This window comes from Rattus norvegicus, chromosome 2 (assembly GCF_021556685.1).
Source record: "Rattus norvegicus strain SHRSP/BbbUtx chromosome 2, alternate assembly SHRSP_T2T, whole genome shotgun sequence".
Classification (NCBI taxonomy): Eukaryota; Metazoa; Chordata; class Mammalia; order Rodentia; family Muridae; genus Rattus; species Rattus norvegicus.
The window spans coordinates 13913789-13928789 of record NC_141535.1 but is presented as its reverse complement, the minus strand read 5'-3'; the positions used below and the strand labels follow the sequence as shown (position 1 = coordinate 13928789).

General features: G+C 42.1%; 1 long non-coding RNA gene across 1 annotated transcript in view; it reads right to left on the bottom strand.

Annotated features, from left to right (window-relative positions):
- LOC108349914 (uncharacterized) overlaps window positions 1-13240 on the bottom strand; it is a 48800-nt gene extending 35560 nt beyond the window's left edge. Inside the window, exon 1 of the long non-coding RNA XR_015673571.1 lies at window positions 13131-13240. This is a non-coding gene — a long non-coding RNA (uncharacterized LOC108349914). The remainder of the gene's footprint in view (window positions 1-13130) is intronic.
- Window positions 13241-15001: the final 1761 nt, after the last annotated feature.

The window sequence follows — 15001 nt, the reverse complement described above, 5'->3', positions numbered from 1 at the left end:
CACCTCACACAATAATAGTAGGATATTTCAACACCCCACTCTCATCAATGGACAGATCATGGAAACAGAAATTAAACAGTGATGTAGACAGACTAAGAGAAGTCATGAGCCAAATGGACTTAACGGATATTTATAGAACATTCTATCCTAAAGCAAAAGAATATACCTTCTTCTCAGCTCCTCATGGTACTTTCTCCAAAATTGACCATATAATTGGTCAAAAAACGGGCCTCAACAGGTACAGAAAGATAGAAATAATCCCATGCGTGCTATCAGACCACCACGGCCTAAAACTGGTCTTCAATAACAATAAGGGAAGAATGCCCACATATACGTGGAAATTGAACAATGCTCTACTCAATGATAACCTGGTCAAGGAAGAAATAAAGAAAGAAATTAAAAACTTTTTAGAATTTAATGAAAATGAAGGTACCCAAACTCATGGGACACAATGAAAGCTGTGCTAAGAGGAAAACTCATAGCGCTGAGTGCCTGCAGAAAGAAACAGGAAAGAGCATATGTCAGCAGCTTGACAGCACACCTAAAAGTTCTAGAACAAAAAGAAGCAAATACACCCAGGAGGAGTAGAAGGCAGGGAATAATCAAACTCAGAGCTGAAATCAACCAAGTAGAAACAAAAAGGACCATAGAAAGAATCAACAGAACCAAAAGTTGGTTCTTTGAGAAAATCAACAAGAGAGAGAAACCCTTAGCCAGACTAATGAGAGGACACAGAGAGTGTGTCAAAATTAACTAAATCAGAAATGAAAAGGGAGACATAACTACAGATTCAGAGGAAATTCAAAAAATCATCAGATCTTACTATAAAAGCCTATATTCAACAAAACTTGAAAATCTGCAGGAAATGGACAATTTCCTAGACAGATACCAGGTACCGAAGTTAAATCAGGAACAGATAAACCAGTAAAACAACCCCATAACTGCTAAGGAAATAGAAGCAGTCATTAAAGGTCTCCCAACCAAAAAGAGCCCAGGCCCAGACAGGTTTAGTGCAGAATTCTATCAGACCTTCATAGAAGACCTCATACCAATATTATCCAAACTATTCCACAAAATTGAAACAGATGGAGCACTACCGAATTCCTTCTATGAAGCCACAATTACTCTTATACCTAAACCACACAAAGACCCAACAAAGAAAGCGAACTTCATACCAATTTCCCTTATGAATATCGATGCAAAAATACTCAATAAAATTTTGGCAAACCGAATCCAAGAGCACATCAAAACAATCATCCACCATGATCAAGTAGGCTTCATCTCAGGCATGCAGGGATGGTTTAATATACGGAAAACCATCAACGTGATCCATTATATAAACAAACTGAAAGAACAAAACCACATGATCATTTCATTAGATGCTGAGAAAGCATTTGACAAAATTCAACACCCCTTCATGATAAAAGTCCTGGAAAGAATAGGAATTCAATGCCCATAGCTAAACATCGTAAAAGCCATATACAGCAAACCAGTTGCTAACATTAAACTAAATGGAGAGAAACTTGAAGCAATCCCACTAAAATCAGGGACTAGACAAGGCTGCCCACTCTGTCCCTACTTATTCAATATACTTGAAGTTCTAGCCAGAGCAATCAGACAACAAAAGGAGGTCAAGGGGATACAGATCGGAAAAGAAGAAGTCAAAATATCACATTTGCAGATGATATGATAGTATATTTAAGTGATCCCAAAAGTTCCACCAGAGAACTACTAAAGCTGATAGACAACTTCAGCAACGTGGCTGGGTATAAAATTAACTCAAATAAATCAGCAGCCTTCCTCTACACAAAAGAGAAACAAGCCGAGAAAGAAATTAGGGAAACGACACCCTTCATAATAGACCCAAATAATATAAAGTACCTCCGAGTGACTTTAACCAAGCAAGTAAAAGATCTCTACAATAAGAACTTCAAGCCTCTGAAGAAAGAAATTGAAGAAGACCTCAGAAGATGGAAAGCTCTCCCATGCTCATGGATTGGCAGGATTAATATAGTAAAAATGGCCATTTTACCAAAAGCGATCTACAGATTCAATGCAATCCCCATCAAAATACCAATCCAATTCTTCAAAGAGTTAGACAGAACAATTTGCAAATTCATCTGGAATAACAAAAAACCCAGGATAGCTAAAACTATCCTCAACAATAAAAGGACTTCAGAGGGAATCACTATCCCTGAACTCAAGCAGTATTACAGAGCAATAGTGATAAAAACTGCATGGTATTGGTACAGAGACAGACAGATAGACCAATGGAATAGAATTGAAGACCCAGAAATGAACCCACACACCTATGGTCACTTGATTTTTGACAAAGGAGCCAAAACCATCCAATGGAAAAAAGATAGCATTTTCAGCAAATGGTGCTGGTTCAACTGGAGGTCAACATGTAGAAGAATGCAGATAGATCCATGCTTGTCACCCCGTACAAAGCTTAAGTCCAAGTGGATCAAGGACCTCCACATCAAACCAGACACACTCAAACTAATAGAAGAAAAACTAGGGAAGCATCTGGAACACATGGGCACTGGAAAAAATTTCCTGAACAAAACACCAATGGCTTATGCTCTAAGATCAAGAATCGACAAATGGGATCTCATAAAACTGCAAAGCTTCTGTAAGGCAAAGGACACTGTGGTTAGGACAAAACGGCAACCAACAGATTGGGAAAAGTTCTTCACCAATCCTACAACAGATAGAGGCCTTATATCCAAAATATACAAAGAACTCAAGAAGTTAGACCACAGGGAGACAAATAACCCTATTAAAAATGGGGTTCAGAGCTAAACAGACAATTCACAGCTGAGGAATGCCGAATGGCTGAGAAACACCTAAAGAAATGTTCAACATCTTTAGTCATAAGGGAAATGCAAATCAAAACAACCCTGAGATTTCACCTCACACCAGTGAGAATGGCTAAGATCAAAAACTCAGGTGACAACAAATGCTAGCGAGGATGCGGAGAAAGAGGAACACTCCTCCATTGTTGGTGGGGTTGCAGACTGGTACAACCATTCTGGAAATCAGTCTGGAGGTTCCTCAGAAAATTGGACATTGAACTGCCTGAGGATCCAGCTATCCCTCTCTTGGGCATATACCCAAAAGATGCCCCAACATATAACAAAGACACGTGCTCCACTGCGTTCATCGCAGCCGTATTTATAATAGCCAAAAGGTGGAAAGAACCCAGATGCCCTTCAACAGAGGAATGGATACAGAAGATGTGGTACATCTACACAATGGAATATTACTCAGCTATCAAAAACAATGACTTTATGAAATTCGTAGGCAAATGGTTGGAACTGGAAAATATCATCGTGAGTGAGCTAACAGAAAGACATACATGGTATGCACTCATTGATAAGTGGCTATTAGCCTAAATGCTTGAATTACCCTAGATGCCTAGAACAAATGAAACTCAAGATGGATGATCAAAATGTGAATGCTTCACTCCTTCTTTAAAAGGGGAACAAGAATACCCTTGGCAGGGAATAGAAAGGCAAAGTTTAGAACAGAGACAGAAGGAACACCCATTCAGAGCCTGCCCCACATGTGGCCCATGCATATACAGCCACCCAATTAGACAAGATGGATGAAGCAAAGAAATGCAGACCGACAGGAGCCGGATGTAGATCGCTCCTGAGAGACACAGCCAGAATACAGCAAATACAGAGGCGAATGCCAGCAGCTAACCACTGAACTGAGAATAGGACCCCCGTTGAAGGAATCAAAGAAAGAACTAGAAGAGCTTGAAGGGGCTCGAGACCCCATATGTACAACAATGCCAAGCAACCAGAGCTTCCAGGGACTAAGCCACTACCCAAAGACTATACATGGACTGACCCTGGACTCTGTCCCAATAGGTAGCAATGAATATCCTTGTAAGAGCACCAGTGGAAGGGGAAGCCCTGGGTCCTGCTAAGACTGAACCCCCAGTGAACTAGACTGTTGGGGGGAGGGCAGCAATGGGGGGAGGGTGGGGAGGGGAACACCCATAAGGAAGGGGAGGGGGTGGGGGATGTTTGCCCGGAATCCGGGAAAGGGAATAACACTTGAAATGTATATGAGAAATACTCAAGTTAATAAAAAAAAATTAATGATAGATCAGATAAGTGTAGGGAAGGAATGATAAATAAAGAAACGACTCATTAGAGGAAATACAACTGAAACACAAGGTGGAGAAATGGCCCAGTACCTGGGTTTGGTTCCCAGCAACTACAAGGCAGCTCACAACCAGCTTTAATTAGAGTTTGAGAGAATCAGAAACCTTCTTCTGCTATCAACAGTGATTGCACAAGTGTGCTGCACATACATATTTGCCAGCAAAACATTTACACACATAAAATAAAAATAAATAGTTCTTTTTAAAAGTACTTGAATATAAGGAGGATAAAAAAATTGAAAAAAGTCGAAAAACACATTCATCAAAGAGAGTAGATAGGTGTGACTCATGAGTGACCATGCCCAGGAGAGCACTGTGTGTCTGCATGAGGAGCAGCCAGGCAGGAAGACAAGACTGCAGGCATCTGTACCACATACCACACAGGGCATTATGTCACAGACCTGGTGACAGCACAGCAGTCCTGCTGAAGGGTTGTGGTGACTTAATAATGTATATGTAGAAAAGTAAGAACAAACTTAGAAATAAAGTGTGTGTGTGTGTGTGTGTGTGTGTGTGTGTGTGTGTGTGTGTGTGTGTGTGTTGGAGATTGAGCCCCAGGGAATTTTTAATTTCAGAGAAAACATTTCTATTATAAAATAAATCAAACAAGATAATTTGTGGTTCATTGCTTATGCTAAATAAGTACATGTTCCTAAGAATGTGAACAAACACTGATTTTAGTTAAAATGGTTACATGATTTTATTGGAAAGATGTGAAAGGGTAATTAATATTCCTTTATTTAAAAAAACAAGGAAAGAAGAGAGCTATGCTATCTCTTTTTAATAAGAAGTAGGAATGAATCATATTTAGAACTGACAAATCGAGAAATAGTACTAGAAGTTGTTCGTTAGATAAAAACAATCACTAGAGTAAACAGCTAAAAATATAGTTGTCTCCAGAGAGGAGGAAATAGGAGAGGAGTAAAGCAAATCCAACTACTGTGTAATGAGTGTTGAAGTCTTGTTTGACTTCCTAAGCATATGCAAGCAAGGCTTTAAGAAGAAAATTTTATGCTAGAATTTAAATATGAAGAAATGATCCCTAACGTGCCTGCATATGACATGCTTAGCATATAGATTATGGGACCCCAGGGTCTGTGGTGAAAGTGGGGGGGCTCCAGTATGGACCAGTATCGTTAGGTAGAGTGAAGTATTGCTGAAACTGTGCCCTTGGTTTTGTTTTTCTTAAATTTCATTCGAATTCATAAATACTCCAGCTCCTAGCCAATTGGTGAGCTCTCTTGGCTTTCTTTAGTTGATTATTAAACCTCCCAGAAACTTCTGACCTTAAATATCTTTATGCTAGGTGTCTCAGGTTGTGATCCTCTGTGGAGAACTGGGAAAGTTTATCAGAAAGGAACAGCACGGTAGTGCTGATGTCTTCTCAGAGTCTGCTTGGGGGACTACCTGAAGAATGACGCTCGGAGTGCGTAGTTTCCAATGGCACAGCAGGCCCGACAGGTGCCCTTAGGAAACAAGGCAACTCTCAGAAGTCACTTGCTTTGTTGCTAGGATGAGTGCTTTGGTAGATAGATAAATATATAAAGATGTAAGTTTATTCAGGGTACAAAAAAGTATCCTAGTCTTGGCAGCCCCAACACCAACATGCAGACTTGGAGCGCATGATAGTGACGTCATGATGGTGACGTGACGCCGTACCTCCTGAACGCCGTCCTCCCCACTTGGATACAATTGGATCCAAATAGAGTTGTCTTATGAAGGCCCTGGTCTTAGAAACAGTGTTTGGAAATGACTTAGTTACCTTTAATAGATGACAACGTAAAAGTTTTGAAGTCAAGATAGGGAGATTATGGGGAGACAATGATAGCAGATGCCTGTTTTGAACCCCCATCTCACCGCCAAGCTCCAACATAAAAAAAGTAAAGAAAGTTATGTAAGCAAACCCGAAAACCCACAGACAAGGTCTCAAACGCAAGAGGCCATGAATTAAATGACAGAGGTCCCGGTTTAAATAAACAAGGACAAAGCTTCCTCAGCCCCAAGACTGGGTGGACCGAGCACTTGTGTATGTAAATGGGAGATGTTGCCTGTCAAACCGGAAGAAAGCACAAGACTTCCCAACGAAAATACAGTGCTGCTTTGAAGCGCTTTGCAGACTTCCTTAAGAGCACAAAAGATGGGTGAGGCACACCCCAGCTTGAAGACTGGGTCACAGAGCACTGTAAAGAGTAAGTCAAAAAGTTACAAAACTCCATTAAGTTGACAGCATTGCAAAACTTGGTAAGAAAAATGAAAGAATATGTGTGTATGTGCAGCCTTGTCTACGTCTGTCTATTGATATTCTCATATAATCTTCTGCTTAAGCAATCACAGTCATATTCTGTCAGAAACCAGCGAATCTAGAAAATCACTATATTATAACTTTAAAATTGGCACATGAAGATGACCTTTCAAACCACGAGTGTTTCGGCGAAATTCTCAAGTGCCCTTGTAGCATCAGGAATGTTTGTCTCATCTTGGGAATATCAAAACTGCTGTTTTCCCCCTCAAAATGCATTAGAAGAACATTGATATGGTGCCCCGAGGATGTCACTATTTATAATGTGAAACATCCCATGCACAATTCTGGTTCCAGGCGATTGTGCTCAAGGCAGAACAGAGTGGCTTGTCCCCAGTGAGTTCCTCAGGTGGCCCCCTACAATGCAAATTGAACTGCCCTCAAGGTGCCCCATAAATTAATTATAAAAATCTAAAATAAATAACACAACATAATAAAAAAGTTTGTCTTACTAAACTAAAATCTATTCCCCTTGTTTAACTTTTAAACAGAGCAGAGCAAGAATTGCCAGAACAAGGAGATGGCTCACCTGGTAAAGGTGACGCCAAGGCCACAGCAGGAGTTCTATCCCTGGACCCCACATGCTGAAAATCGAGAGCCACTTCTCTGCATTGTCCTTTGACCTCCACATGCACGTGGCTGCCCGCACGTTCGCACACACATGCACACGAGTACATGCACATGTGTGCGTGTGTACACATGTGCATGTGCGCTAAATGTTTTTTAAAAGGAAAAGAAACTATGGGAAAGTTGTTGTAAACCTATCTGACAGTCTCGATTTTTAAGGAGGTGAAGTGATTATGGTTAAATGTGCGTGGCAACTGTGGCTTTTTGATATGAGCACTGACAATTTGAGCAGCTTAATGTGTGCCTGCCGCTCGTTTTAACAAATTTCTTATCACCTACTTTGGGGTTGGGTTCTAGACTTGGATTTCACTGAGTAAAGCTGGCTCTTGTCCCAGCTTAGGAATCATAGTAACACAGTAGTCACACAAAGGAATCACATCACGATTCACTTGTTTTGTGACGGAGTATGAAAGTAATTGCTTAAGTAAAAGATTATATGAGAATGTCAATAGATGTAGACAAGGTTGCGTGTGCATTTATTTTTTTTTATTTTTGGTTACTAAACTTTAATGCACTGCCAGAAATGTTCTGCCAAAGGTACTGAACAGAGTCATGAACCACCTAGAGATTGTTTGCTCACATGGGGTGCACACACCATAGCAGTTCTACAAGACGACTGTGCCTAGATGCGGAAGCCATTTTAGTTTGTGTGGGGGCGTTCACATATCAGCAGAGCAAGCAGAACAATGGAATCATGTAAGGATGGTTTCTCGGGCGTCTTCTGTTAATAGGGTGCACATGATTACAGTTACATGAGAATCTCAAACTACTGAGAAGTACTGTGTTCATATATTCTATGGCAGAGAGATGTGATCCAAAAGAGAAGCAATATGGCCTCCACCATTGGCCCGGCTCACTAGCTGGCCGTAGAGCGGGGAAACCAAACTGGGCTCTGAATAGCAAAGACTGAAAAGCTGACTGAAGAAGATCAAAAAGGCTAGGATTTATGGGCAAGGTACTGAAGAGAAGACGTTACACAGAAATTTCCAGGAATCTGTGAAAACTCCCTCAGACCCAGGGAGGTGTGCATGCAAGAGAATAGAGCAGCTCTGGGCAGAAAAGAGGAGGCCACGCCATCCCACAGCTCCTACATGGCTGTAGTCAGGATAAGAAATGATCAGGTAATAAGTGAGAATTAAGAAGCCTCTAAGGAGGAACTTCCTTGGTGCTGTTCTGCCCAGCAATATTGAAGGGTAAGCTTCAGAAACTGTGATTCCTAAGCTGGGACAAGAGCCAACTTTACTCAAAGAAATCCAAGTCTAGAACCCAATTCATGCCAAGTATCCAGTCTTCAGTTGTGGGCATTAAAAGATGCAGAGGACAGGGATGAAGGAGGGACCAACGTGGACATGATGAAGTAGAGTGCGCGCCTAGAATGCTACTTGGCTGAGACAGACATTTTAGCTCCTAAAATCTACCAGACAGGCCTAAAAGCAGAGTAAACACCGCATACAAAAATCACTGAGTTAAAGATATGCACTGATGACCGACCAGGGAAGGCAGGGTAACGAGTAGGGAAAGCCTTTGAGACACTGTCAAATTGTCCATCATTGTCCAACCTGAGCTCCACAGGAAAAGAAAAGATACTGAAAAACAGTGCCTTGAAATTTTCCAAGTGTGACAATTTGTTGTTTGTTTGTTTGTTTGTTTGTTTGTTTGTTTGTAATGTCTCCAAAAAAACAATTCACTCTAATGTTGGGGAAGCCTGATCCTTATTCTGGGCAAACTAAAAGTCAAAAATTTAAAGCTGGTGCCGGAAAAATTCACATGGAATCTGAATATTTTACCCAGAAAAGAGAAAGAAAAAGAACAGAAATAACAATTCTTAACTCACAGAAGTGAATTAAGGCTGAAATGGCATGTGATATTTTAACCTTATTCTGAATTTCCTTGTTCTGATCAATCTAAATCAGGCCTTAATGAGATTTAAATGTAGCTACTTCTAATTCCCATAATAGGCAAACAAAGGAGAGGTTAAAATAATTCTATTATTTCACAATGATGAAACAGACTGAATATTTCAATTATTCTACTTATTATAGAACACATAGAACAACACGCTGTAATCGGCTTCGATATATATAGGCTCCTTAACCACACCACAGTGGGGCTAACACAGCCACGCCGGTTGAGCTGCGCTAGCTGATTCAGTGTTGGAATAAAGTACTTCACAGATTAGCTTAGTCTGCAGCGCTTAAAGGTCAGGATTTATTGTAATGTAAATCACAAAGCAATTTCATCTTGACAGAGATTACATACTGTTACAATATTTCTCGCTGAATCTGGTGATGCGTTTGCTTTTTCTTTGCAACTGCTGTGCAAATTGGACCGTAGCCCAGAAAAGAAAAAGAGATGGCAGGCTGCTATGGCTTTTTAGAAACAACTTAATTCTCTCCATTTTTCAAAGTTCCACAAGGGGGAAAAAAAAACTCTGAAAATACACATAAAATCCTCCACAGTACTTGTAGACCTTTCCAGAGCCTGAGCTCTAGTGCACACAGGCACCCACCCTAAGTGGCCACCTCTCAAATGTTTGCATGCATTTTAAAAACGAAAGTAATTGTTAATAACTTATTTCCGATTACTCGAAGCAAGTATCTTGATATACTATGTAAACCATCTCCACTCAAAGCAAACAAACAGAAACAATAGGAAGCGCCCATGCTTTCAGCAGAAGAAACTACAAACAGAAGAGAAAGAATCCAGTCTAAACAAAGGAAGGCGGGGGTTGACAGAGCAGTGCTGCCTCTCCGGCCCAGGCAGGAAGGAAAGGTAGACACTAACCCTTCCGTACCACCCTGCTGAGGCTTTGCTCTAAGAATGGTAGACCCTGGACTAGATATCAGCAAGAAATTTGATTTCCAGGGTCCTAGACAAACCCAAAGAGTGTGAGGACTTTTTAATCCCCATATCCCCAGGTCCATATCCCCAGGTCCATCTCCCCTTGGAGACTGAGTTGGTCACTCCGGTCATCCCACCCCGACAGGATCATCAGTGGCTGCTCATTCTTGAGACCCATTGTGCTAGACAGGTGCTCTTATACCGATGTTACTTTCTAAAAGCTCGTCTTCCATTGTCCACGAAATTTATTTTCCAAATTCATGAGTCAAAGAGCCCAAAAGGCACTGGCTCAGAGGGACTTCTGTAGCTGTGGAGTGAGTGTCCAAGAACCAAGCCTCAGAGTCTAAGGAGGACTCAGCACCCCACATACTCCGGGAGTCCTTTGTTCTCATATCACAAACAAGGCACTGCTCACTGCATGGAGCCTTTGTGTGGACCCAGCACATTTGATTTGCCTAGAAAAGTTCTAGTCCCGTCCTGTAAGAATCACCTTACTCCTTTTCTCTCAAAAGTATCCTGATTTAGTCAAGGCCTCCAGTGGAGCGACTGCAAAGGCAACCCAGTCATAAACTCTCCAACCTACACTTTGTCTTGCCTGCTTATGAGCTGGGGCAGTCTAGAGTAATTGTCATCCGAGAGACCAGAGACTTCATCCAGCAACGGGAGCAGAACTCAGGAAGCTCTGTGGAGGAGAGGGAGGAGGGATTGGAGGAGCCGGAGGGATGGAGAACACTACAAGAACATGGCCCACAGAATCAACTGATCAGGGCTCAGGTACGTACAGACCAGGGAGCCCGTACTTGTCTGACTTAGGTCCTCTGCATGTTATGGTTACATAGCTCCATGTTCTTGTGGGACGCCTAGCGGTGGGGGCAGGGGCTGTCTCTGGCCCTTTTGCCTGCCTTTGGGACCCTTTTCCTCCTACTGGGTTGCCTCATCCAGCCTTGATGAGAGAATATTGCCTGGTCTTATTGTAGCTTGTTGTGCCATATTTGGTTGATGTCCCTGGGAGGCCTACTCCTTTCTGAGGGGAGGTAGAAGGCAAGTGTATGAATCAGTAGAAAGGGGAAGTTGTGAGGAGAGACTCAGGGGAGGGGGGGGGACTGCAGATGAGATGCAATATATGAGAGAGGACTAAATAAAAGGGAAAAATAATTTTTGAAAAAGTCATGATTTGGATGGCACTCAAAGATCACACCAAGCCATTCTCCAGGAAGCTAAACAGTGCACACACTTCTGCTTTGACTTATTCTTCACTATGAGAGAGCTCAATGACACGTTATAACATGCATTATCTTGATCTTCTCAACAACTCTGACTCTAAACTCAGAACTCTAAATTAGAAATGGAGAAACAGTGAGTCAGGGAGACTCCTCTGGGGAGCCCACAGCTACTGCCAAAGAAATTCAAACTCTCATCTAACTATCTACTCTGTATCATTTTTTATGGAAAATTGGGGGAAGTGGCAGTCTTGAAAGGAGAAGGATGGGGTTAGGGATGGAGAGAGAGTCTGATTTGTTTTGCTGATTTGAAAGGAGGTCAAACTATGTCACTCACACTGGCCTTCAACTCCCCATCCTCTGTCTCAACATCCAGGATGTCAGAATTTCATGCAGGAAGCATCCCAGCTGCCAAGAAACATTCTGAAAGCCATTCTCTTTCACTGAAGATACTGAGAAACGGGACAAGAAACGAGCGTGTCTGAAAGTTACTGTTGCCAGAAAGTTTGGGGGACCCATATTGAATGTCATACGTTACCAGAGAAACGATGGGTTTTCCCTTTAGGATTGTAGTCACTTTCATATAAGTAGGCACAGCAGGAAGCTCCAGGACAACAGGGCAAAGAAGCTTCAACCCCCGGAAGGGTGTTGGGAGTGGTATATGGCAAAGAAAAAGAGTCATGTCTTCTGGGTTACACTGGCATGCTCAGTAAAGGAAGGGTAACCAAGACAGCACATGGCAACACACTGCTACACAACAGAGAGAGGGTAGTCTCAGAGAACCAGTGAGAAAGCCCAAAGTGCAGAGGAAAACATGCTTAGACTCTGATCAGCATCTGAAGAAAGAAATAGAAAAGAGAAACAGGAAAGTTATGATTTTCTGAGTGAGGACTCAGATAGGCAGGCAGAGTCGAAAGAGCTTGTAGAATCTCTGTAAGCAAGTGAACCAAAGGAGGTAACATTTCTGAGGAGGTAGGTGCATTATCTCATAACCGGATACTCAGCCCTCCCATCTCTTCAGAGCGGCTTTAGCAGAGTCACCTGCTTGAGGGGTCATCTCTTGAGCAAGCCATTGACAGGCCCAGCTCAATTATATCTTAAAGGAGACAAACTACATGTTTCAATCTTTAGAACATAAAGGTCCATCGAGGGTGGAGATCCTGAAATAATTGAGAAGGGCTGCAATGTGGAAATAGTTGTGGCTGACTGACACCATCGAAGTCCAGATGTGCAGTTCCAAAGCTGTTCACCAGCAGAAATTAACATCTGGGCTGGTGTCTCGAAATTGTTCTCAGGTATGACTTCTAACCAGAGATGCTCCTTTAGGTGAAGCTAAAACCAGAGTCCTCTTCCAGCATTCCTGGCCTCCAGCAAGGTCAATTTTGGAACTGCTGCCTTGGGGTCCCAAGTTTTCTCTTTTCTATCCTGTCCTTATTATTACCACCCTCCCGGGTCATTAAAGAAAAAAAAAATCTTCCACTTAGCCCTATGTAATAAATACCTCTTTGATTGCCAGAATTAGCCAACAGGTCCAGTGAATTAAATCAGCTTTTGTTTAACCCTGGAAATATAACCAGACTCTTCATTAAAAGCTAAATGTATATCTGGCCTTGTATTCAGATGATGAGAAGGGAAGAATGAAGAGACACGGGCAGCACCCCGTGCAACCTGGGAGACAGGAAGAGAAGGGAGGAGGACAAGAAAGAAATAGCCTGTATCCCTCTCCGCACCCCCGCCTTTCCTCCTGTGCCACCTTGAGTGTTACACCAAACACGTCTGTCTACCCTCCCTGCTCACATGGGGGAGGGCCAAAAGCTTTACATTACACCACTGGTTTACACCCTGAGAAGCGTCTTGTGAGCTGCAAAATACACTTCGAAGCAACTTTCTAAAAGGCACATCTATATTTACCAAAATGTTCCACATGATTAAACTGTGAAATTTGTCTCCAGTTTGGCAATACCTTAGAGAGATGTTGTGAGGTTTAGAGAGAAAATGCCTGTGAAATGCCTTACATTCCAGGGAAGGGAAGCACCATAGACTTCCAAGGTGCTGTTACACTCCCTGGGGCTCCGTTGGTGCAACAGCGAGCAAAGGCTCGTAAGCTATGATGTCACAATGTTGTCACGCAGCATCATCCACAGTGAGACCAAGAAAGAGCTGTTTTTAAAGAGCTTCTTTTCCCCTCTTCCTCAGCTTGTTAAAGCATATGGTCTTCAAAAGTAGTTCACAGTGAACTTCATCTCTGCCACTGCTGTAAATGAAGTTTCTTCTCAGGCAGATGTCAGTGCTAAAAGTTTGGTGCTCGGAAATACCAAATTTACATAAAATCTATATAGCTTTTTGCAAAAGTCTTTTTGGTTGACGTAGGCTGATTGGCTGGGAATCATGGTTCACTCGATTCTTCTTGTAGTCATAATATAGCCCACTAATTAGAAAACAATAATTTTGATTGATCCACGGAGGCCACTCCTGGGGCTCCGTTGGTGCAACAGCAAGCAAAGGCTTGTAAGCTCTGATGTCACAAAGTCCTCTCTGTCTTTAATGTCATCTGTTACACTGAAAGAAAGAAATTACCAAGTAGGCACAGAGAGATTCTTGGGTTATTAAGTTAGGCCTGATGCAATGCTTCACTCCTTCTTTAAAAGGGGAACAAGAATACCCTTGGCAGGGAATAGGGAGGCAAAGTTTAGAACAGAGACTGAAGGAACACCCATTCAGAGCCTGCCCCACATGTGCCCCATACATATACAGTCACCCAATTAGACAAGATGGATGAAGCAAAGAAGTGCAGACCGACAGGAGCCGGATGTAGATCTCTCCTGAGAGACACACCCAGAATACAGCAAATACAGAGGCGAATGCCACCAGCAAACCACTGAACTGAGAACAGGACCCCCGTTGAAGGAATCAGAGAAAGAACTGGAAGAGCTTGAAGGGGCTCGAGACCCCATATGTACAACAATGCCAAGCAACCAGAGCTTCCAGGGACTAAGCCACTACCTAAAGACTATGCATGGACTGACCCTGGACTCTGACCTCATAGGCAACAATGAATATCCTAGTAAGAGCACCAGTGGAAGGGGAAACCCTTGGTCCTGCCAAGACTGAACACCTAGTTAACGTGACTGTTGGGGGGAAGGTGGTAATGGGGGGAGGATGGGGAGGGGAACACCCATAGAGGGGGGAGAGGGGGCTAGGGGTATGTTGGCCTGGATACCAGGAAAGGGAATAACAATCTAAATATAAATAAGAAATACCCAATAAAAATGGAGAAAAAAAAGAAAAAGTTAGGCCTGTGACTTCAAACTATGGGTCACTACTTATAAAAAATGCATAACAGAATTTAGTGAGAATTGACTGCATAGATATTTTGCTCCCATAAAAACAACTTCTTGATTAAGCCCTAATTAACTCTTGCCAAGGTAGGAGCAGCCACCAACTTGACTAGAATTGCTGTCTCAGAAGAGGAAAAAGTGGAAAGTATTTATGAATTGGGAGTCTGACTGAAGCTATGAAGTAGGTGGGGGCTGGTGGAAAAGAATTTCAAATCAACTTTTAAAGAATAAGTAGCGATTTGATGTTACCTTCAGTGGCATAATCTGACCCAGGCCTAGTGGCATAGACTGTCATTCCAGACCTCTGGAGGTAGAAGCAGTAGAATCATGACTTCATGCCCAGCCTGGCCTTAACTGTTGAAGAAAATATGGTCAAATACAATATTTATTTAAGTTATTTTTTGGAAACTTTCTGAAATGAACAATAAAATTGTTTACAACTTCTAACTTCCTGGCAATAATTTTCAAAATTAAGAGTGACATTAGTGAAGCAAGT